This window comes from Phoca vitulina, unplaced genomic scaffold (assembly GCF_004348235.1).
Source record: "Phoca vitulina isolate PV1807 unplaced genomic scaffold, GSC_HSeal_1.0 scaffold7, whole genome shotgun sequence".
Lineage (NCBI taxonomy): Eukaryota > Metazoa > Chordata > Mammalia > Carnivora > Phocidae > Phoca > Phoca vitulina.
Window position 1 is genome coordinate 63,136,800 of NW_022589710.1, and position 22,375 is coordinate 63,159,174.

Consider the following 22,375-nt stretch of genomic DNA (forward strand, 5'->3'; position numbering starts at 1 on the left):
CCCCCTCCCCAGCGCCGAGCGGGAGGCGGAGGGAAGAGCTCCGGCCGCAGCCGCCCGCCCTCCCCCTCTCCCCCTCTCCCCCCGCCCCCAGCTCCCCCTCCCCTCCCCTCCCCTCGGCTGCCGCAGCCCGGCTCGTCGCGCGCGTCAGCGTGGGCTCCCCGGAGCGAGTCGCTAGGTAACGGGGTTGGCTCCGCAGACCCGCGGCCGGGGAAGCCCGCGCGCGCCGTCAGCAGCCGCGCCGCGGGACGCGGGCGGGGGCTCACGGACCCTCTCCCAGCGGGGCTGCAGACCCCGACTCGCACGCGGCCCCCTCCCAGGATGCCTTAACCCGCGCCGATCGCCACCTCCCAGGTGCCCCTCCCTCGAAGGGACCCCGACGCCGCCGCCGGCCCCCTCCTCCTCCCCAGCCGGTGCGCACCGCTCTGCGCGCGGCCGGGTGGGCGCCCCACCGCCGCGGTCACCGTCGCCGCCGCCGCCCCCGCCGGTAAGCTGGGCTCGGGGGCCGGGGCTGGGACAGGGAGTGGGGGACGCACGCAGAGCCGGGCACCTCCCGCGACCGCGGCCGCCGACCGGCCATGTGCTAAAGTTTCTGGGGCTCGGCGTCCCACCGGGCGCACAGCGCGGGGCGCAGCGGCGCGGTGGGTGGGGCGGCGCGGTCCTGCCGGGCTCCCGCCGCCCCGGGCCCCGCGGAGTGCAGCTCTGCGCGCTCTCACGTTCTTTCTCTCTTTCCCTCTTTCCCTCCGCGCTGCCTCCCGGAGGTCCTGCCGCCGAGCCCCTGCGCGGGGCATGAGGAGCCCCGGGGCGCCGCCCGGAGAGGACCCGGCTGCGCGCACACCTCGCCAGCGGCGGACGGGGACATGAGCGGCGCGCACCGGGTCCGGCGCTCGGCGGCCAGCCCCAGCCGGCGGCGGCCAGCGGGTCGGCGCTGCCCGGGAGAATGAGGCAGGAGCCCGCGGCAGCCTCCTCTTTCACCTCCTCCTCCTCCTCTTCGCCTTCCTTCGGCTCCGGCGCCCCGGCCCCGGCCGGGCTGTGGCTCTGCTGCGTGCCCCGCGCGCCCCCCGCTCGCCTCCGGATGCGCTGCTCGGTAAGCCAGGCCCTCCGCCTCGGGAACAAAGCCCCTTCGCCGGGCGGGGAGGCCGCCTCTGAGCCCCCTGCCCGACCCCCCACCGAGAGCCTGGAAGCCTGCGGGGCTCCCGATTGAACCCCTCCGTTTCCTCTACTCCCAAACCCTGCCTGGGAGGCTGAACCGCCCGGGCGTCTTCGAGACCCTGGGCTTTCCTTTGCCATCGGGGAGGCAGATGCGGGCTTGACACGCAGGCAGGAGACCTGTTTGGTCCAGATAAGGATACATGTATCTTGGCTCAGATTGATCTGTGCGGGGAGACTCATTTGTGGAGGGAGACGACTCACATATAGTGACTACGTAATAGGTGTCCAAGCTGTCCTGGGTAGCGTGCCTCGGAAACACCCAGGGAAGTAGGTCCCCCTTCTTCCATGGCTCGGATTTGGAAACTGAGGCCCAGAGAGGTTGAATGACTTAACCAAGGTCACAGGGCCAGACTTCGAGAGACCAGGATTGGAAACCAGGGCCCTCTTTCCGCCAGGCTGACCCCTTTGTAGCAAACACCCTTGTTCCGGTTCTACTAACTGCCTCCTTCTGGGGTCATTTCATGTGTGTGGAAGCACCTGTGCCCGGGAAGAGCTGCTCTGGTGAAATAAATTGCCCATAGCATGTATTTTTTTGCTCATTCCTCCATAACGTGGCTGCTAACCCCTCCTGTGAATTGGAAGCATAAGATTACTTCTCTTAGTTAAGGGGGGAGGTTAACATGTTCCCCTCGGTGCTCCCTTTCCTGCGATCCTCTTTCTCTCGGGCCTCTTCAGGGATGCAAAGGGCAGATTTTGGTTCCTCTCTCCAGCCCCTCCTAGGCTCTGCCTGCCAGCACACACTCAGCCTCGGAAGCCCTGTCCTAAACCTTTCTGTGGGGCGAGGGCTAATCAAGGATACCTGCCCCTGGTTGTGTAGGTCTTGGAGATGGTTACTTCACAAGCGCTGGGGCTGAGCTCAGATGGCCCCCGTTCAGGAGCCGGCCCTGTCGGAAACGTTATCTTGGCTCACACTTGCCAATGCTCCCTGTCAGCCAAACTTCACACTTGCTAGCCCAGAAGAAAGGGGGAGGACGTTTGATGTAGACGTGGGCCTTCTGCTGGTGCCCATTTCTCCGGCTTGCTGCTTTTCACTGTTTGCTTGAATGCACTTAGGCCGACCCTGAAGGGAATCACTGGGTCCCGGTCTGAGCGGCTCGTGTACTCCATCGAGTTTCCAAGTATTGGGCTGGGTGCTTGTCTCCACGACATGTGTAGTGTTGGTGTCGGTGCAGGGAAAGCCCTTAGCAGGAAGGGGCCTCAGTTTCCCGACTCCCAGAGCCGGACTGGATGGCCTTTCAGTTCTTTTCCAACTAAACAATCCTGGGATCGGGAGGAGAGTGGGTTACTGGCCTGAGCCAGGCTGCGTGAGCTCATCAGACACATACATTTGGACTAACAGCTCTGCCCTGAATAAGCTGTTGATTTCCAAGAAGAGGACGTGGTCGAAGGGGGAAGCTGCAAGATTCAGGTTCCACCCAAAGGAGGGGAAGTCTGAGCAGTGCTCTGGTGGATGGATTATTTATCGGTCTAAAGCATGGTAGCTATAAAATGTCCCAAGGTGCCAGATTGGGGTTATGGGATAGGTTAGGCTTTTCACTGGGAGAAATGACATCGGCCCCTAGGAACTGATAAAATACAATGCATCAGTTAGATGTCTAGCCGGCTAGAAACTGGCAAGCTGGTGAGCCTGTCCCTTCCGGAAAGAATCTATCATAGTTGAATAGGTAGAAGTCTGCTCAACCTAAACAATTAAACATGTAAATAAAGTGATTTTTAGAATTCCCCCCCCCCCGTTGTTTGCTGGTTATATTAGTGACAGGTGCAGCCCACCGAAGCAAAGACACAGAGGAACTGTGACAAAAAAGGTGGCCATAAGAATGTTTAGACCCTGACTTGCTCTTTGCCTGTTGCAGCTAAATCCATCAACTTGACCTATGGGCCTTTAATGGTGTTGTCATAGGTCTTTTAAGATGTGGATTAATGAACCTTTTAAAGTGTTACTGAATCCCAAGTGAAATGGGCATGCCTCACCTTAGTTTTCCCAGAAAACTAAGCTCCCAGCAGGTTTTGTGACTGCTTGAAATTCACAAAACCAGAGCAGAGCTTTCATTTTGACAAGCTCATAGGGTCTGCACACAGCAAGTAATGCATCTCATGTGGGCATATTAATCTCCCCGCCTTGGGTGTTGTGTATTTCAGCTTGTTTTGGTTAACTGGTCAGGTTTTGTATAAAAACGAATGCAGAGAAACAATCTTTGTTGAGTTACTTTTGAAAATGATAATGTAATTATGAAAGAACAATTTTTATGTCGTATATCATACTACTGATATCCAAAGCCAGATTACACAGTAAAACATTACTCCCGTGCCTGATAACTTAGTTTTTAATTCATCATTTCTTTCCCATTTTTTGTTCCCCCCCACCCCGATCATGAAAATGTGTAATCAAGAATAAATTCTCCCTTTTCAATTTTGGGTTTGTTTTAAACCCACCTCTTTTGGGGAGATCTCTAAAGCTGAGCTCATACGTACCATACGTATAGTGGCCTCGTGTACAAATATATTTTGGGTGCCTTCAATTTCTTTTGGGATAACAGGACGGGTTTGTATCACAAATGCATAACAACAATGAGGTGTTCCCTTGTTGGCATCCCATCTCTGAATCGAGAGTCTAGACCATGAAGTCTTGCTTGGAGCTGACATGCCCAGCATCCTGAGAACCGGGGGGCTGCCGGGGTTTGTGCAACATTAAGGGTGTACGAAGGTACTTATGGGACGTAGATGAAAGGAACATCTCCAGAGGCCGGGAAGCGTGGGATTTGTTCCTGACTCTGTTGTTCATTGGCTCTGTGACTTTGGACAAGTTATTCCTGTTCTCTAGGCATCAGTGGGCATACCTGCAGCGAGTGTGCCCATGTGTGTGTGTGTGTGTGTATTAGTAAAAGGTGATCTCTCCAATTCTAAGCTTGAAGAGTCCTCGGCTTGGGATGCAGCTGGTTATTAATAGCTCCGGAATGTTCCGTACTTTAAGGTTACATAACATTTTCAATTAGACATCCATATAAACAGTAAGGAGAGCCGGTCATTATAAAACATGCTCTTTATTACCCTCAGCGGGGACTCTGCCCTGAACGTGTGAGGATGGGGCTTTCATCCTAAAGGTGATTATGCTGGTGTCCCCGGCACGGTGGAGTCTTGGCACGCATCGAGGAGGGCTAGGGTGAACTGTGACACTCTCTAGGGTCCGTGTGGCTGGAGCCACAGGAGCTTGTATGTGATTTGGGTCATTGGTGTGGGAAGAACATGACGTTCTGTGTGTGCAACTTGAGGTCCTGGGGACTCTGAGGCTCTGCCGTCATCTCAGGCTGTTCCTGGAAGGTAAGGAGGGGAAGTATGTAATTACTGTTTGCAGTTGTTTTGAAAATGGAAAGTACTTTAATTAGAGCCTTGAACTCAGCCGAAGCTGAAAGATGGTGAAGAGTCCGTAGATTTGGCAGTGGTGTTTTGTCAGGCTCTCTGCGCGGGCTTCCTTGTAACACTTGAAGTCGTCTGGTGTCTGAGGTCAGGCTCCCTCGCTGAGCCTCAGTCACCGGCAGATACGGAGGGTCGGGAGAGGACAGCGGCAGGGAGGGGAACCAGCAGTCCTTAAACACGCTGTCTTCTCTGCAGAGGAGACGTCACCAGCCTCCCGTTCTAGATGAGGAGCCCGGGGGCTTGAGAGCGTGTTGCTCAGACCTGCGTAGTCAGTGAGTGGCAGAGCCACACAGGATTTCGAATTAAGTCACCCGCGCCACACCTCATTGCCACCGTCACTGCGATGTGCCCGGCAACCAAATTGTGTCCTTTCATCCCAGATTTCTAAACAGCACCCTGGCACCGAGAAAGCAGGCGGGAGATTTGACGCAGGTGACCTGTGGGGGTGATCTGACTATCCCGAGGATTTTGAATTCGCTGGGATTTTTGTTAGGACGTTGGATTTCTTTTAACTCTGTGCCAGAGGTATTAGATTCCGGAGGTGTTCCGAAATAAGTCAAGGGTTCCCCAAAAAGGGTTAGTGTTTGTAGTTCTTCCGGGGAGGCTAAAATAACTCCTCTAGGTCCCATGTCACCCGGGGGTGCTGTGGGAAGTGGGCGCACCCTGGCACTTGGGACATTTTGGAAGGCGTTGCTAGCCTGCGCCTCCTAAAAGGGCCTCAGAATCACAGTTATGTAACAAGCTTTCCAAAGGAGCGTGACTGCACCTCCAAGATGCCCCACGGGTTAATCCTCCCTAAACAACAAGCCAGAAGGAAATAGGAGGAACATAGACCAGAATTTCAAGGTTCAGCTGTAGCTTTTAAGAATTTCCAGGACTGGGGCACCTGGGTGGCTCAGTCAGTTAAACATCTGCCTTCAGCTCAGGTCATGATCTCCGGGTCCTGGGATCGAGCACCACATCGGGCTTTCTGCTCAGCGGGGAGTTGACTTCTCTCTCTCTCTCTGTCTCTTCCCCCTCCCCCCCTCATTCTCTCTCTCTCTCTCTCAAATAAATAAATAAAATCTTTAAAAAAAAAAAGAATTTTCAGGACTTGGAGGAAATGCAGGTTTTGAAGAACTTTTCAAGCCACTGCATAGAGATGCCATCATCATGGGCTTTGCCAGTGGTCAGCGGAGGTCCACGCACACGCGTTGAGCTCCTGCTATTGTTTGCTGATCGGCCTGCAGATCTGGATGAGTGGCATCCATACCCAGGACAGGAGATTCCAGACACACATTTTGCAGCTAGAAGTCACCTGTCCCTACGTTCTAGTAACAGTGCTCAGGCTGGTTCTCTTTGCCAGCAGCTTAAAATCCTGCCAGCTCTGAGACGGGCCTTGCCCATGTCATGTGAGTGGGGTCTTAACAAACCAGACCCTCGATCTACCTCTCCTAGATTCCTAAACTGCTTTTCTGCCAGAGCTTCCAAGTTTCGTGATAGGTGATTAACGAGAAAAAGCAGACAGAAGGCATTGGAAAACTCAACTGGGATTCATCTGTCATCTGCAAGATACCAAAACATCTTCGTGGCCAGCACAATTTTTTGATTCGGCGAATTAGAAATAACATCGCACGGCCCCCGTGAGACCCATAGAGTCTGTACCTTTTGCCCCCAAACCTTGAGAGAACAGATGCCCAGGATTTGCAGCTCCGGGCCAGATCTCTACCACTACATATGGCTGTTAAGTGGCAGAAAATGCAAAAGTGGCCATACAGAGGCATCGGGGGTAAGGCAGGAGGGCACCGACATCTGTGATTTGTGATCTGTGATTACGATGAACGGTATTTAGGACACGGTCATAGAAATGATTTAACATCTGTTTACAGCACCAAGAATCCTGGAATGAACTCATTAAAGAATTGTAGATGTTTTTGTGCCATCTGTGTGTGGCTTACAATGAGCGTGGGTGACGGGGTGCTTTACGTGGGGTTAAAGCCTACACCTTCACAGGCTCTCCTGGTGGGCAGAGAAGGGGGCGTCTCTGTATTTGCGAGGCTCCGTGCTGCTGCAATTGGGCGTAAATGAAACCTGAGTCATGGGGTCCCTGGTGGTGTTTGGGAGGCTCAGCGTATTCCTCGTTGGTTTGGGGTCTTAATAATCTGTGATGAGCTGATGTGTGCCTCCCTCAGCATCCTGAAGCAGACGAGCAGATAGGGAATGTCCAGGGCCTTGGTCACCCCAGTGTCTCAGGCTCTATCTGCTAACATCCGAGATCGTGGCCAACACACCGCTTCATTCCGCCACAGGTAAACTGTCCCAGTTCCTAGTGGCCTTGACGTGACCCCCAAAGGATCCTCGATTCCTTTTAATTCAGAAAGCAGGTGATAACGGCTATCGACGTTGTCTTCATGATCGATATTGACAAGTCTTACATTTTTTAATAAAATGAATATGGCTTGAGAGCACAATGCCCAGGCTGCAAGTGATTTATGAATGAGCTCAGCTCCGCTAACTTGCTGAGAGGGCTTTATCGAATACTTCGAAAAAAGTAAGCTGGGCTGTTGCGGTGTGAAGTCTAACAGTGGAAATGGAAGTCTGCACCCCGTATCAGCCCCCCAGAAAGCAGGAGGGGAGCAGTACACTCGGCTTCTAGAAGGGAATGTTGAGACGGTGCTCAGTCCGTTTGACTGACGGCATTGACGTTGCCCCGGTCCCGAAATTCCCTGCTGCCTCTGCTTGTTGGCAGGCCTGCCCCAGGACATTGCTGTGGAGTCGGAGAGCTGCTCGGTCCATGTGCCCAGGCCAGGCGCAGCTTCTGCCATCGGGTGTGCCTGCCCCCGGTCCTGCCGGAGCCCAGGAACCCGGCCCATCATTCTGCGGTCACACAGGTGGTGGCAATAGTAGATCGCAAGTGCCCTGAGCACCGGCTCTCGGTGCTGCTGGGAGGGGGGCTGCGTTGGGAGAGGGCAGACAGCTGCAGTGTGTCCCTGCACCGCTCCTGCTCCCTGAGGCCTGGGATGCCATCCCCCCACCCCGCCCTTCAGAAGTCCATTCAAAATCTGGGAGACGTGGCTGGTGCATTGAGCAAGGAGGCTGGTGGGGAGAGCCTGAGGGGAGGGGGGGTGTCGGGCCCGTCGGTCAGGCCTGCCTTCTCTCTGCATCACCTGGGTGCCTGGGGACAAGCCTCTGCGGCACTCCGTCCCTGTCCAGGCTTCTGGGCTGTCAGGTGCAAGGACTGAGTCGTGCAGGGTTTATCCCAAGTGTGGTTTGGGGGACCACTTCCATGAACGCACCCGTGAGCTTCTTAAAGTACAGATGCCTGAGCCTCATTGCAAATCTGTTGAATTGGAACCAGAATCTGTATTTTTAACACCCGCCATGTAATTCTTCTCTCAGGCACAACGATGCTCCGGACCCGCTGGTTCTCAGGGCTGGTTGATCACTAATGGCCCTTCCTGCTGCAAAATCCTCAGAATAAGGCACCCCTCCCGCGCAGGCCACTCTCATCGGCTCCACCCGGGCCACCATCCTCTCTCCTAGCCATGCTTTCGGCTTCCCTCCTGCTCTCTACAGTTTGTTTTCCAGCAGCCCCAGAGCGTCACGACCCTCCTCTGTTCAGAGCTCTCCGGTGCTCGCTGTCTTCCCGAGAGCGGTGGCCAGTGGTTTGGGAAGGCCCCAGGCCCTGCGCGCCCTGGTCCTGGGTCTGACTTCCTCTCCCACCTCCTGCCCCTCGCTTCTGCCCTTCTGTGCCATTCCTGAAACCACAGGAACGGCCCCGTGGGGGCCGGGGACTGACGAGGCTGGGTGCTCGGAGGGCGGCGAACAGCCCTGAGGAGCTGCTGCTTTCTGACCCACCCCTACTGTGAAAACCCGTGCAGGTGGATACGCTTAAGTGCACTGGGGCGAATCTGTTTCCAGCCCCTCCACTAGAGTACAAGTTGTTTTAGGAGCAGTGCTTTAACTGGGCCCCATATTTTAGGGTGACTCATCACTGGACAGGGTTATCAAAGTGGGTCTAGAAATCTCTTTCAGAAGAAGTTTCTAGACACAGGCTGGATCTACCCCCACCTTGGGCTGGACAATTCAATTCCTTCAGCTGCCGTTAATCCTAGTGGTCTTGCCGTCCTCCCTCTTCTGCCCACCCCAAAGCTCCCAGAGCATCTTATAGGAGGAGGAATTTTCACTCTCAGCTTTGGTATTCTTGCCGCCCCTTGCTGTGTTAACATTGACCAAGCCTCTACTGAGAGTCCATCAGGCAGGGTAGTGTGGGGGATGACGGTAGACAAGGTGTTCCTTGTCTTCAGCAGACTCCGGAGGTAGTCGGGAAACGTGTTATGTAACACCCTGTAGCTCAGTACAGGGGCTGGTGTGAGCGAGCAGGCAGGGGTGGGAAAGGTGTGTTTGGATGCGGGACGTTGGGGCCATCCGACGTCAGCCTTGAGAGATGAGCAGCAACTTGTCAAGCAGAGATGAGGGGGAAGGGCATTCCAGGAGGGAAAGTACGAGCAGATGTGCAGAGGCTGGACCTCTAGGAACGGGTGAACAAGGGGTGGTGTACCGGTGCGGGGTCAGGCTGCAGAAGCAGGTGCATCCATCTTGGCCTGATGGGAGTGGGTCTGAATGCCAGCAGAAGGAGTGTTTCGTGTCTTATAAGTGATGGGGAGCCATGGGAGGTGTTTGAGTAAGGGTGCGGGTTTTAAAAACCTGGCTGGTGGTCCCGTCTCGTGCGCCTTCTGTAACTTCTATATTACAGTGAAGATGTAGAAGATGCTCAGGAGGACACACTGTGTGGATATAAGCATGACTTTCTGGGGTGTGATCTCCAGGCCATTACTTTAATTGCACTTCGCTTGTTTGTAGTTACTGAGTGATCCTCCAGGCACCGCTGCGCAGACCCCAGCTCTGCCGACCCTGCGGGGGCTCAGAGGGAAGGTGAGGAAGCCGCTGGCTCAGGTACTTGCTGCCCAGCCGTGGTGGACTCTGGCCAACAGGAAATGGAGCGGGTGGTGTCCCAGCCTGGTTCACCGAGCCGTGGGTCTCCCTGCACCTCTGCAAGCTCATTCAGGCTGCTCCTGGCCTCAAAACAATGCTCCCAGACCTACGTCCACCACTGAGAGAATCCAGGGCACACATTCGCCGGCCAGCTTCCCCGAGCTTCCCCCAGCAGCGGGCTTCATGGGTGGGAGACGGAGTCAGTGTCAGGAGCCGAAGCATGGACCACTCTCTGCCCGTTTGCTTTGAGATCATCGTGCTCAGCAGGGCGCTGACCTCTGCAGAGCTGGCGGGGCAGATGGGACATGAGGAAGAAGGTTTCAGAGGTCACTGGTGCTTATCCAACCTCTGTCCTCCACTTCCACCTTCTCGTTGTTAAGGGGAGGAGAGAGAAGGAAAAAAAGCATGGCCCACAGGCCAGTGGGTAAATTCGTAGCTGTTTCTGGGGAGTTGGGCCCTGGCCAAGAGCCTTTCCTTGGCCCAGGCTGACTGCCAATCATGCCAAGGGCAAAGCATCCCAGGCAGGGCGAAGAGCTGCCGTGGGCTGGAGAGTTCCCTGCCCCAGAACGTGGGCCCAGGAAGGGAATCCAGCTCCACCCTCACATTGGTCCCATTTATAGGTCAGCAAACCGAGGCCCAGAGAGGTGAGGCTGCTGGCCCAAGGCTGCACAGTGGGCTTGTCGCCGAGCAGGGCATCACATCGTTCCGGAGTCAGTCATGATCTCCGAGACTGGCCAGTGCCCAGTGTTGGCAGGCGACAGTTTGTACTCGCACCGCCTTGCTGCCAACCAGGCACGGAGGAAGTGGCTTTCTCCTTGTTCTTGTGCCTTTCCTCTTGGAAGCCAGGGCCAGAGCCAGGGTCCTGGGCGACCAGCGTTGGAGGGGGCTGGGCGCGCCGCCTACATCTCTGACCCTTTCTTCACTCCTTTGGTTTCTGAAGCTTATGTGGATGTTTTATGCAAGAAAAGAGCAATAAGGGAGCAAATTAGAATGGTTCTCAGGGTCTGGGCAGGGAAAGAAATGAGGCTGAGGTCTCCGGAGCTCTGGGTATCATGAAAAACCCCATCAAATGTCCCAGGAAAGCCTGTCACACTGGTTCTCCAAGCCCCTTGGTCGTACGCGGGCATAGCACAAACCACCCTTCGGCGTCACCATCGGTGTTTCTTGTCTCCTTCTTGCAACCATGTGTCCCCTGGATCCCCAGCACCAGGAACGGAGCTGGCTCAGCACTGGCTGCTCCCAGCGTCTCAGCGGCTGAGCAAGGGCTGCCGTGTGGGAAGGGACTTGTTCGACGCCTATCAGCCGAGCTTGGGGGCACCCCGGCTCTCTTGGCTGCTTCTCGTTATCAAGTGGGTTCTCCCAGATGCGAGAGTGAAGCCGATGGCAGTCCTGCAGGCTGCCTCCAACACTATAAAACCTTCAAGGCTTTATTAGGTAGATCTAGAAGTGCAGTTCGTGCTCCTAAGCTGCATCTGTCACCATCCTGCCAAATGTGGCAGGATTGTTTGCAAACTTCCCCAGGTCATTACCCCCAAACTTAGAGGTACACGCATTAGGTGAATAATCTCTGGAGGCCCGCACATTACTGCAGTTGAGACAAAAGTCATCTGCCTACTGGCCCATTTCGTGGACATCACCACCTCATCTACTCTTGATGAAAGGGGAGAACAGAGCTGTAAAAGGTGGCAGGCTGCCATGCAGGGGGGCAGGGTTGCCGCCTATGAAGACACTTGGAGTGCCTGACCTCAGTCCTTCTTGTTTTTCTGGTCAAGGACCTAGCGCCTCCCAGATTGGAGTGACCCTTCCTCAGCGACATTGTGGTGACGGTCATGGTCGCTGCCAGGGCCATGCATTTTTATTTGAAGCTGTTCTCAGGGTCAGACTGTGGAGCATCTCACTCACCGTGTGATTCTTGGACAATTTGCAGTTGTCAGTTTGCGTTGCTCTTTCTGAGCCCCATTCTATCTTATGGACAATGGCCAGGATGGTAACAGCGAGTGATAATCGGAGCTTTTATACACCGGTGCTTCCTCTGGGTGGAGACTCTGTGCTAAATAAGGGCTTTCCGGGGACTGCTTCATTGGATCTGAGCAACAGCGTGATAAAGTAGTTGCTTTTATCGTTTCCATTTTATAGACGCGCAAGCTAAGGTTTAGAGAGTATTTCTTGTTGCATATAAAATACTTCCAAATGGTGGCTTCAAACACTAGTCATCTTCTGTTTTGCTCATGAGTCCAGCGGCTGCCTGGGCTCAGGTAGGTAGTTCTTGTGGGAGGCCTCATATGAGATTGCATTCAGACTGGGGCTGGGGCTGGAATCATCTGGAAGGTTTCCTCACTCACATATCTGCCCCCCCCAGGGGGGTGGCTGGGAAAATGCACACAGCCTGGGGACATGGAGAGGCTCCTTGATCTCTGTGGGGTCTTTCCAGCATGGCTGGCCAGGCCAGCCTGACTTCTCACGTCGTGGTGCAGGCTCCAGTGCGGGTGTTCTAGGAAAGAGAGAGCTCGAGGTCTGTCTGTATCTCCTTCTATGGCCCAGCCTCCAGAATCACACAACGTCCTTTCTGAAATATCCTGCTCCTTAGAGGCAAGTTCTTGAGGCACCCACATTGTGGGGGAGGGTAGTTGGACTCTGTCTCTGAATGGGGGAGCCTTAGGGTATTTGCAGCATGTGCAAAGCCAGCACAGAGCACTTTGGTGGGTTGCACTGGGTAGGCGATGGCAGTAGAGTGGGCTGTGACTCTGGAGGTCAGAGCACGTCCTGTCACCCTCAGACATTTATAAACATCTTGACTACCTTGCCCCGTGGGAGACCCCTGCACATCTCCCGTTCACCTGCCAGGCATCCTCCCCGGAAGAAGTAAGCAACATGATGTAAGAGCACAGATGTCTGCTCCTTTGGTTCAAAGAGGCATTAGTACAGACCCCAGTGTACAGACCTCCCCTCCCTTCCCCTCCCCTCCCCTCTGCCTCCTTGCCCTTCACCAGGGCCGTGACCTCACTTTCTTGGGCCTTAGGCACTTTTGCCTCTGTGGGCCCCTTCCTGCATAAGAAAGTATTAAAAATTATTATCTTACGACTGAGTTGATATAAAGGTGAGTATTTTAATAGTATGTGTTCAAACATTTTCTTCTAACTAAAGTTACTTTTTTCTTCTGATTTTAAAAGAAATGGAAGCATCTTCTTCATGGGCCCTGGGTGCTGTCCTTGCTGCCCGTAGTGGAGATGACAGGGCTGCTGGCACCTCCTCTCCCTGCCTCCTCTCTCTCTCCTTCCCCCGCCCCCCTGCCCTCTTTCCTCCTCTTCCCCTGTCTCCCCCACCCTCTCCTTGTCTGGCTTCCCCACCCTGCACTACTTTGGTCTTTATTCTGGTCACTTCACAGCCTCCTCTCCTGGACTGTGAACCCCAGGTTCTTGTCCGTGTCCATCGGGCTGGTCTCCACAGTGGGCACAGAGTGTCCCCACTGCCTCTGGGCCTCTTCTCTCCTGGCCCTTCCCTGGGGTTGGACCCTTCTCGTGGGAAAGGACTTCGACAGAGGCATCCCTATCTGGTTTCTGGCTTGTCTCTGAAAGCTGAGCCCGGGAAGCTCCTCACTTTTTTCCCTCAAGGCTCAAGAGAGGAGCCTTCCCCCAAGGCTGCTTCGGGCATGCGGGGTGGCCAGCCTCAGACGCCCCCGGCCGGCTTGTAATCAGCCTCTCATCCATCTAGAAGCTTCGTTGAGCACCTGTGCCAGCAAGACCTCCTGGGTCTCTGTCCTCGTGGAACTTAGAGGGGCACGAAGACAGAAAAATCAACACATGAATTTTATAAATGGTAGATTTTTGAGAAGGAGTCAGCATTTCGTGGGAACCAAAGTGAGCAGGGAAGTCTGGTTTCACAAAGGAGAGACAGTCACGGGGAATCCGAAGAAGCAGCCAGGACGCCTTCCTTCCTGTCCATCTGGAGCGCCGCATCTCACCACCTGGCACTGCCCGCCCCACCCTCACCCTCACCGCTGGCCGTCTCTTCCCGCTCCTCTGAGCACAGGGCCAACTGATGCTCACCCCCAAATGGCAGCCTCAGCCCAACTCACTCCCTCTGCTGGGGGCCTAGGTTCCCTCAAGGGAAGCTGAGCGGCCTGGCTCCGGTGAGGGGCCGTCTGGTCTCAATAGCTGTGGCTGGGCAGGTGGGGTCTCGTGGTGGGGTGAGCTGCCTGTCCTCAGAGGCAGTTGGGACGGTTGCCCAGGGAGGGCGTGCGGGGGTGGGGGAGAGAAGTGGCACCTTCACTCTACTGTGTCTCAAAACCGGCTCCCGTTAGGGTTGCATTTGCCAGCCTTTTGATGTATGGAGGTGAGGAAGTGTGTTGAATCGAAGAATTGCATGAGATTGCGAAACTTTCATTTGGCCTGTGTTACCACCATGATATGATAAATGATAAGAAAAATGGGGGTGGGGGGGCGCCTGGCTGGCTCCGCTGATAGAGCATGTGAGCTTGATCTCGAGGTTGTGCGCTGGAGTGCTGCATCGGGTAACCTTTTAAAAAAAATCTTAAAATCTTTTTAAAAAAAAGAGAAAGAAAAATAGGAAGACCCTAGTATTAGAATTTTCAAAATAAGGTTTTCTAAAAAGATTTTACTTATTTATTTGAAAGAGAAGAGGAGAGAGAGCACCAGCAGAGGGGAGAGGCAGGCTCCCCGCTGAGCAGGGAGCCCAATGTGGGGCTCGATCCCAGGACCCTGGGATTATGACCTGAGCTGAAGTCAGCCTCTTAACTGACGGAGCCACCCAGGCGCCCCCCCAAATTAGTTACTTTTAATTAATTCATTTAACGAAGTTTAATTCACCAATCAGTGTGCATTGTTCTTGGGTTTTTCATTTTGCCAAATGCAATTAAGACTCTGGTCACAGACCTGATGTGGTCTGGGGACACACACGGGGGACCCATGGGCAGTAAGGAGTCCGAAGAGGTGACTCAGTGGTAGTACCAGCACCCTTAGCAGAAGGAAGGGCTGACACATGTCAGCACTGGGCTCTGAGCCTCACGGACTCTGTGCAGTCCCGAGTCTCCCACCGGCCACTGCTCCTTGTAAGCTGGAAATGATGTAGCTCAGGGAAGCCGCCTGCCTTCTCCAGGGTGCACGGTCGGTGAGAGCAGGAGTGAGATTTGATTCCAAGTTGTTGACTGCTCCAAAAGTGTCCTTTTAGGGGAGGGACATGAGTGGGGTCCTGTCACCTAGAGCAGAGGCAAGCTGTGATGTGGGGGTGCTCACAGCAGAATGAACCGCTATTCGGAGACTGTAAGGGGGGCACTCGGGAAATTTCCCTGAAGAGGTGTTGGCTTAGGCAGGCCTGGAACGGGATGGAAGCATCTAGGCCAGGGATGGACAGAGAAGCACGGACGCAGGTCTGAGCGAGCGTGGAGAGCCCAGGCCAGGCTTTCCTCTCAGGGCCGAGTAGGGTTGGGGTACAGGGAAGGGACATAATCCAGTCTGAGATTTAGAAAGACAGCCCTGTTGCAACACGGAGGTTGAATGAACATTTGCAAATTAGAAATCTGTGCTGGCAGACACTTTTAAAAGAGCAAATGTCTGGCATATGCAGATACAGTCGAGCTGACTGATTTCTGAAAACACATTCCCGTTTGGAAGCGACACCAAGGTCCCACCTCCTCTGGGCCTTCTGTGGAGCTTGAGCGGAGCCCTGTCGTCTCCAAAGACACGGACAGGGGTGGCATGACAGTGCCCTGGACTTGTGAAGGTTGATTTCTTTTTCAGAGAAAACACTGGCCTTTCTTTTTTTTTTTTTAAAGATTTTATTTATTTATTTGAGAGAAATACAGAGGGAGAGAGCTTGCATGAGCAGGGGGGAGGAGCAGAAAGAGAGGGAGAAGCAGACTCCCCGCTCAGCAGGGAGCCCCATGTGGGACTCGATCCCGGGACCCTGGGATCATGACCTGAGCCGAAGGCAGACGCTTAACCCACTGAGCCACGCAGGCGCCCCAGACACTGGCTTTTAGAGTTAACTTCTACCCTCTTCCACAGGGTCCCTTGACTCAAGTGACCAGTTTTCTGTACGAAGCCCTATCACAGATGTAGTCGAGTTTGCAACTCTGGGTAGTGGGGCAGGGCTGGCTTCATGGCCTGAAATGACAGATGAGAAAAAAAGGTTCAGGCGGCCTTGGGACCGAGCCCAAGGTCACACAGGTGGAGCAGGAGAATGGACCAGGGTCTCTCTGCTGCCAGTGTTAACCCCCGAGGACGTCATGCCCTGTTATTATGCAGGACATGTGCGTGTGGGAGGGTTTTTCCAGTCTCGGCTCCCTGTTGTCATGTGCCCTTGCCGAGCGCTTACTTCCGTGGGCTGCAGAACAGTGCCACAAGCTGGGTGGCTGAAAACAACAGAAACGTCTTCTCTTGCTGTTCTTGGGGCCAGAAGTGGGAAATCAAGGTGCTGGCAGGGCCGGGCCCTTCCTGAAGGTTCTATGGGGATCCTGTTCCATGCCTCTTCCTGGCTTGGGGATGCTGCAAGCAATGCCCTGGTGCTCCTGGGCTTGCGGCTGCATCTCTGCAATGTACACATCCCCTCCTCACGTGGCCTTCTCCCCGTGTGTCTGTGTGCCCGCCTCTGTGTACAAACCGCATCTCCTTTCTCTTGTAAAGACACCACGCATTGGATGCAGGGCCCGCCCTCATCCAGTCCGACCTCATTTTAACTTGATTACCTCTGCAAAGGCTATAGCTCCATCTCAGGTCACAGGTGAGCAGCAGTTAGGACTTGAACTTACCCCGTGAGGAGACACAGTTCAGCCCATCGCACCGACAGTCTGCCCAGCAGCGGGTCCCTCGTGGACCACACCCTCACCCGGAAGGTCCTGTGAGCCGTGGGTGCTGCCCGCCCGTGGGGATCTCTTGCTACCAAGAAGAATCGGAAGTTACTCAGGGCCTGCAGGGAAGGGGCCATCCTCTAGGAGCTCCTTATAGCTCTGAAGGTGTGGGTCGGTCCGCTCTCACCCCATGTGGGGCCCTGATTTCTCAAGCTGCGTGAATACTCCCCGAGGGCAGAGATTGCTTCAGAAAGACCGCAGGAGGTCAGGTGCATAGTAGGTATGTAGTTAAGAAGATTGGAAGACCCTTTTGTTGCCTGAGGCATCATGCTCAAGGACCAGGATTCTGGGAGCATCTGAAAAATGCTGAAGCCATCCCCCCCCCCCACCCCGTGCATTATGGTTCAGCTGGTCTGAGATGGGGCCTGGGCACCTAGAAAGCTGATGTTGCCGTATGTTGAGGGTGTTTGAGGGAAATGGGTCTCCTTTGGGTGAAACCAGTGCCATCTTTGTCATTGTCTTCTCTGCTTGGGGACGAGGTGGCATTGTACCTGTTAAGGAGCCGCATCTGAATGAGGGGTTGGGGACCTCTAAATGAATTAGACCCCGTTGGAGCCCAACGTGCTGGGGCTCCCTCCTGCCACCTCCCCTTAACCCAGGGTGGCAGGAGAGCTGGGGAGGGAGGGCGGCGCCCCAGTTCCATGAGGGGCCGGCGCGAGGCAGAGAGGGAGAGGGCGTGCAATCTCGTGCTCATGGAAACATTTTTTTTTTCTTGGTGTAAACGGTTCCCAGTCGACTGAGAGGGGAGATTTGGAATCAAGCCAGTGACCTTCTGCAGGTGCTGAGCTGTGGGTCTATAGATTCTTTGGTTTTTACATTTAAAAAAAAATCCCTAAGGCCATGCCTGAAAGAACAAGGCTCTCAAAGAAACAACAAGGCTCTCAAACTGACCTGCTTCTCTTTGCACCATTGAAGAGCCTTAAGACATCTTCAGAGACGATCCGCGGGCCCCTCAGCAAGCCTCAGATGGGCTCGGCAGGATGTGCAGCCGAGGTGTAGACGTAGTTAGGGCGTAGGGTGGCCGGAGGACCTGGACTCCCGGGGTATCCTCACTCAGAGGGGGGTACTCTCGGACTGCTGTGGGGGGGCCGGGTGGCGTCCCCGTCAGGTGGACTGTTCAACCACGGGCAGCTCTGCCGAGCACCTCCTCTCTGCTGACACTGGATTGGAGCACAGGCCCCGAGATGGATCAGGCAGGCCGTCCCCACGCTTGGGAGTCAGGTCAGACAGCAGTGTCTCGAGAGATTCGTGACAAATGCTGACAGCCGGGTAAGTGCTGGGAGCCCAGAACCCGCCCTGAGAGCAGGCGAGGGTCAGACAAGGCTTCCTGGGGAGGGCACCTCCGAGCTGTCTTGAGGAGCAGCCATCAGCCCCTCGAAGGCGGGTGGTCCAGGCGCGAAGAACAGCTCTTGTGTCTTAACTGGGAAGAGAGCGCCAGGGAAGACGCTCTGGGACTTATCACAGGCCAGCAGGAGGCAGGACACTAAGCCTGGGGCGACAAAGAGATTCGCACACAGGTTTGCTTGCTTGGTGGGAGAAGTGCTGGGACCCCCAGTCTAGCTCAGTGTCCAGAGAGCTTAGTTCCAGCAAAGCGCGCGTGTGCCTGCATTTGGTGTGTGTGCACCTGCGTGTGCGTGAGTGCATGTCGGGGTCGGGTGGAGAGCCGTTACAGGATGAAGCAAGCCCAAATCCAGGCAGTCAGATGGTCAAGTCACCTAGTTAGCGTGCCTTGCAATATGTACTAATACTAGGTCCCAGGGCTCAGTTCCCCGCCCCAGGGTCCTGGTTCCCTAAACCTCACATTTCTGCAAAGTGGGAATGATCATCTGCATTTACCAATGCTGGAGAATCCTTACAAGGTACCATCAGGAGCTTACCGAGCCTCAGATCTTTCTGGCAGTGTTTTCTGAAATCTGGCCCATGCTGTGCCCCAAACCTACAGAACTTCCTTCAGATCCTTTTGCCCTTCATTTGAGCCATTGCACCTGCCGTTTGCGCCTCTGGACCACTTTTCTGCTTCTGCTCCTCCTTCCTGTCTGAGCTCAGGTGTCCCCTTCTCCGTCCCCTCGGCCCCCCCACCACAGCTGTTGCTCCTGTCTCTCTGGGCAGCTCTTGCGCAGAGCACGTGCCCCTCAGAGCACCCACTGCAACGTGGCCTTTCACTTGCTAAGTTCCGCGCAAGCATGCCATGCGCTTTGTGCACCTAGCATGGTACCTGGCCCCAGGTAGGTGCTTCGTAAAGTATTTGCTAAGTAAATTAGTGAATCCTTGAGAAGGCCAGAGCTCAGTGAGGTTACGGAATGTTCCCAAGGTCACACTGCCAGTAAGTGGCAGAGTTGGGATGCGGCTGTCTTTTCTCTGGCTCCACAGCTGCGTGGGTCCCGCTGCACACCCAGCCTTGGCTTCCCTTGCCAATCTGAACAGTCCTGCAGTCAGCAGTGGGAGGAAAGGGGGCTCAGAGAGACTGGGCTCGTGGAGGGAGGGCACTGGATGAGCCAGGCACGGTGTCAGGGCCTCCGTATTTGGGCTTCATGGGGAAACTAAGGCAGAAGCCCAGAAATAGACAGCGGGCTGATCCAAATAATTGGGGAAGCATCACGCCTTAACTCTGGGCCCACTGAAGATGGAATCTTGGGCACCAAGTTTCATTCCAGCCCCACCTCCTGGGACCAGGTGCCCCCTACCCTGTTTGGCTCAGAATAAAGCTGGGACTTTGGGGAAAGGCCTGGGGTGGGCCAGAGTCAAGCCAGGAGCTGCGTCACACGCTCTGGCCTCCGTTCTGAGCCTCCGTTGTTCCTCTTTTCCTGGAAACTGGGAGAAAGTCTGCATGCAGCATTTGCTTTCCCCTGCAATATAATGTAAACAGTAGAGTGGCAGTTTGAACCTGCTTGCAAGTTCCCCAAAAAGTATAGAGACTTGTTTTGTGTTTGCAAAAAAATAATAGTAATACTCCATCGTGTCAATATAATGCAGTGGTAGAGATGTTTGTAAACACTTGGGGTGCGCAGAGCAGAGTCTCTTTCCAGGCTCTCTCTGGGAGGTCTTCCTCACCAAAGCCCCCCCCCCCCACATTTTCTGGGCCACCTGTTAGCCCAGTGCAAGTTGCCTTGCCCTGCTTAGGAGTCTCTAAAATAGTTGTCATACTTTACGTCCTGATTTGGGTTCACTTTTGCATAGATTTCTTCAAATTGCTCTGCTTGGCTATCTTTTTACTTCAACCCTTAAAGTTCTTTTTTAGTTAATATTTGCACATTGTAAAGTAGGGGTAGGCACAATAAAATATCTGATGTATTTCGAGCCCCGCGGATATTCCTCGTCTAAGCTCATTTAATCCTCAACATGGCCCTTTTCCATTTTTTGCATGAGCCACGATTCCCATCCAGATAGTGAATTTGTCACCTTCAGGCCATAACTGTGGGTGTTCTAAAATGAATAAGGAAGACGTGACTCCTCCTCTGCCAGTCCTTATTTTTATTAAAGTGCTTCTATCGGTTACTTTTTAAAAAAGATTTATTTATTATTTTAGAGAGAGCGTGTGTGTGTATGCAGTAGGGAGAGAGAGACTCTCAAGCAGACTCCCCACTGAGTGCAGAGCACCATGTGGGGCTTGATCTCACAACCCTGAGATCATGACCTGAGCTGAAATCAAGAGTTGAAGGGACTGAAATCAAGGGACCCCCTAACTGGCCGAGCCATCCCAGCACCCCTACGTTTTAATCTTTTTTTTTTTAAAGATTTTATTTATTTGACAGAGAGAGACACAGTGAGAGAGGGAACACAAGCAGGGGGAGTGGGAGAGAGAGAAGCAGGCCTCCCGCTGAGCAGAGAGCCCGATGTGGGACTCGATCCCAGGACCCTGGGATCATGACCTGAGCCGAAGGCAGACACTTAACGACTGAGCCACCCAGGCGCCCCCATTTTAATCTTTAAAAGTGCCTTTCTCCATCACCCTTTCACGGTTCTTCTGTCTCTTCATTTTGTAAGAAGAGGAGATTAGAGCCCTACTATTTTTTCTGCCTTTCCTCTTGCCTTCTGCATCATGCACCTTCAGCATTTGGGTTGACCTTACATCAGAGTTGGTTATATTTACATCTTGTCCTGTACTCTCTACCATATGCTTTGTCCAGAGCCTGACTCTAGGAATCAGAATCGGTAGGCGACAGTCATCTAATTACTGCTGTATCAGAAGTGTCTAATGCTACATGAAACCGTATGCTGGGATTCCATTTCCTTCTCCAGAGATCATCTTCTCAGCCCCTGGATCACTCAAGGCAGAATGTCCCAGAACAGAGTCAAATGCATTCTATTTGCTTGCATTCCATCCGTTGCTTAAAATCATGCCATTTATTAGTTTCCTTTGTGTTTGGATCATGACTTGATCATGTGGGATTTTGTGTGTGTGTGTTTCCTGGAATTTCTAATTGCCTTTCTTTTTTTCTTCTTGCTTCATCTATCTTTATCATATTCTCCCTTTTTTCATACCACCAGTTCTGTTGAGCTCCTCCCTGGTGTGTGTGTGTGTGTGTGTGTGTGTGTGTGTATGTTTTGGTTTTGATTTGTTGTCCTCTCAGGACCCTCTTTGTTCCTGTACCAAGTTGTACACCTCTGCACACCTGCTCTGCAGAGGTCATCCTGGGCTCATCCTTCATTGCTTCCCTGGATTGGAGCTTCCTAAGAAAAGATACATGGATAATAAGCTGTCAGAAAACATCTTTATTTTATACTCACACTGAAGGTAGATCTCCAGGTTCAAAATCATTTTCCTTCAGAATTTTGAAGACTTTGGAGCTTTCCAGGTTGCTGATGAGAGGTCTGATTCTAGGTCCCTTGTAGATTTTCTGTTTTCTTTTTTCCTTTTCTGGCAGATTTTAGGAATTTTTCTTCATCCTTGGCATTCATATATTACATGAAGATGCTCTGTAGGGGAGTCTTCATCCACTCTTCTGGATACTTAGTGTAATCTGAAGATGAATCCTTATGGTCTGGGAGATCCTAATGTATTTGATTTTTAAAAAAAAAAATCTCCATTTTTTTTTCCCATTGTGCGTTTCAGAATCTCCTAGTTGTTGGCTCTTCTATCTTCCAGAATGGGCCTATTTACTTCTGCATTTTTCTATTTTATTGTTTCATTGCTGTTTTGCTATTTATTCTAAATTTTGTAGACTTCATCTTCCAGTCTATCTTGTTTGTTTGTTTACTTTTATAAAACATTTTGGCACTAGTGTTTTTAATTTCCAAGGGCTTTTTCTTTCTTTTTTAAGAAGATTTATTCATTTGAGAGAGCAAGAGAGTGTGTGCACACAAGCAGGTGGAGGGACAGAGGGAGAAGGAGAAGCTGACTCTGTTGAGCATGGAGCCTGATGCAGGGCTAGATCCCAGGACCCTGAGATCATGACCTGAGCCGAAGACAGATGCCTAGCTGACTAAGCCACCCAGGGACCCCCAAGAGCTTTTTTCTCATTCTCTGATTGCTCCTTTCCCTAGAATCTCATTTTGTTTTATAGCTGTTAACATCCTGAGTAGTGAAATATTGGAGTTTTTGTTTGTTTGCTTGCTTTCATCCATGAATTATTTCCCTCTTCTCGAAGGTCACTTTTGTGTGTGTTTATCTTGATCTTTCCCTTCATGTTGCTCATTTCCTCATGTGCCTGCTCATCCAGAGTTGAGATAGTCCAGCTGCTCTTGAGTTTTTTCCTTGGCCAATAAGTCATCAGACTCAGAAGGACTGAGTCATCAGCCAAGGTCACACAGTAGAAATAGCACAGCAGTTGAACCCCAACTTTTGGATTTCTGACCTGCTGCTTCTGCTTCTCAGTAGCCCTATGATACTTTCTTCTCAAACAGGTGAACACCTCCCACCAATACTGTGGGGTAGGCCTACATCTTTCATGCCTAAGTGCCCTTGCTTTGGCA

General features: G+C 53.2%; 1 long non-coding RNA gene across 1 annotated transcript in view; it reads left to right on the top strand.

Annotated features, from left to right (window-relative positions):
- Positions 1–652: 652 nt before the first annotated feature.
- The window catches only part of LOC116633271, a 46,776-nt gene continuing 25,053 nt past the window's right edge, over positions 653–22,375 (top strand). Inside the window, exon 1 of the long non-coding RNA XR_004299602.1 lies at positions 653–1,084. This is a non-coding gene — a long non-coding RNA (uncharacterized LOC116633271). The remainder of the gene's footprint in view (positions 1,085–22,375) is intronic.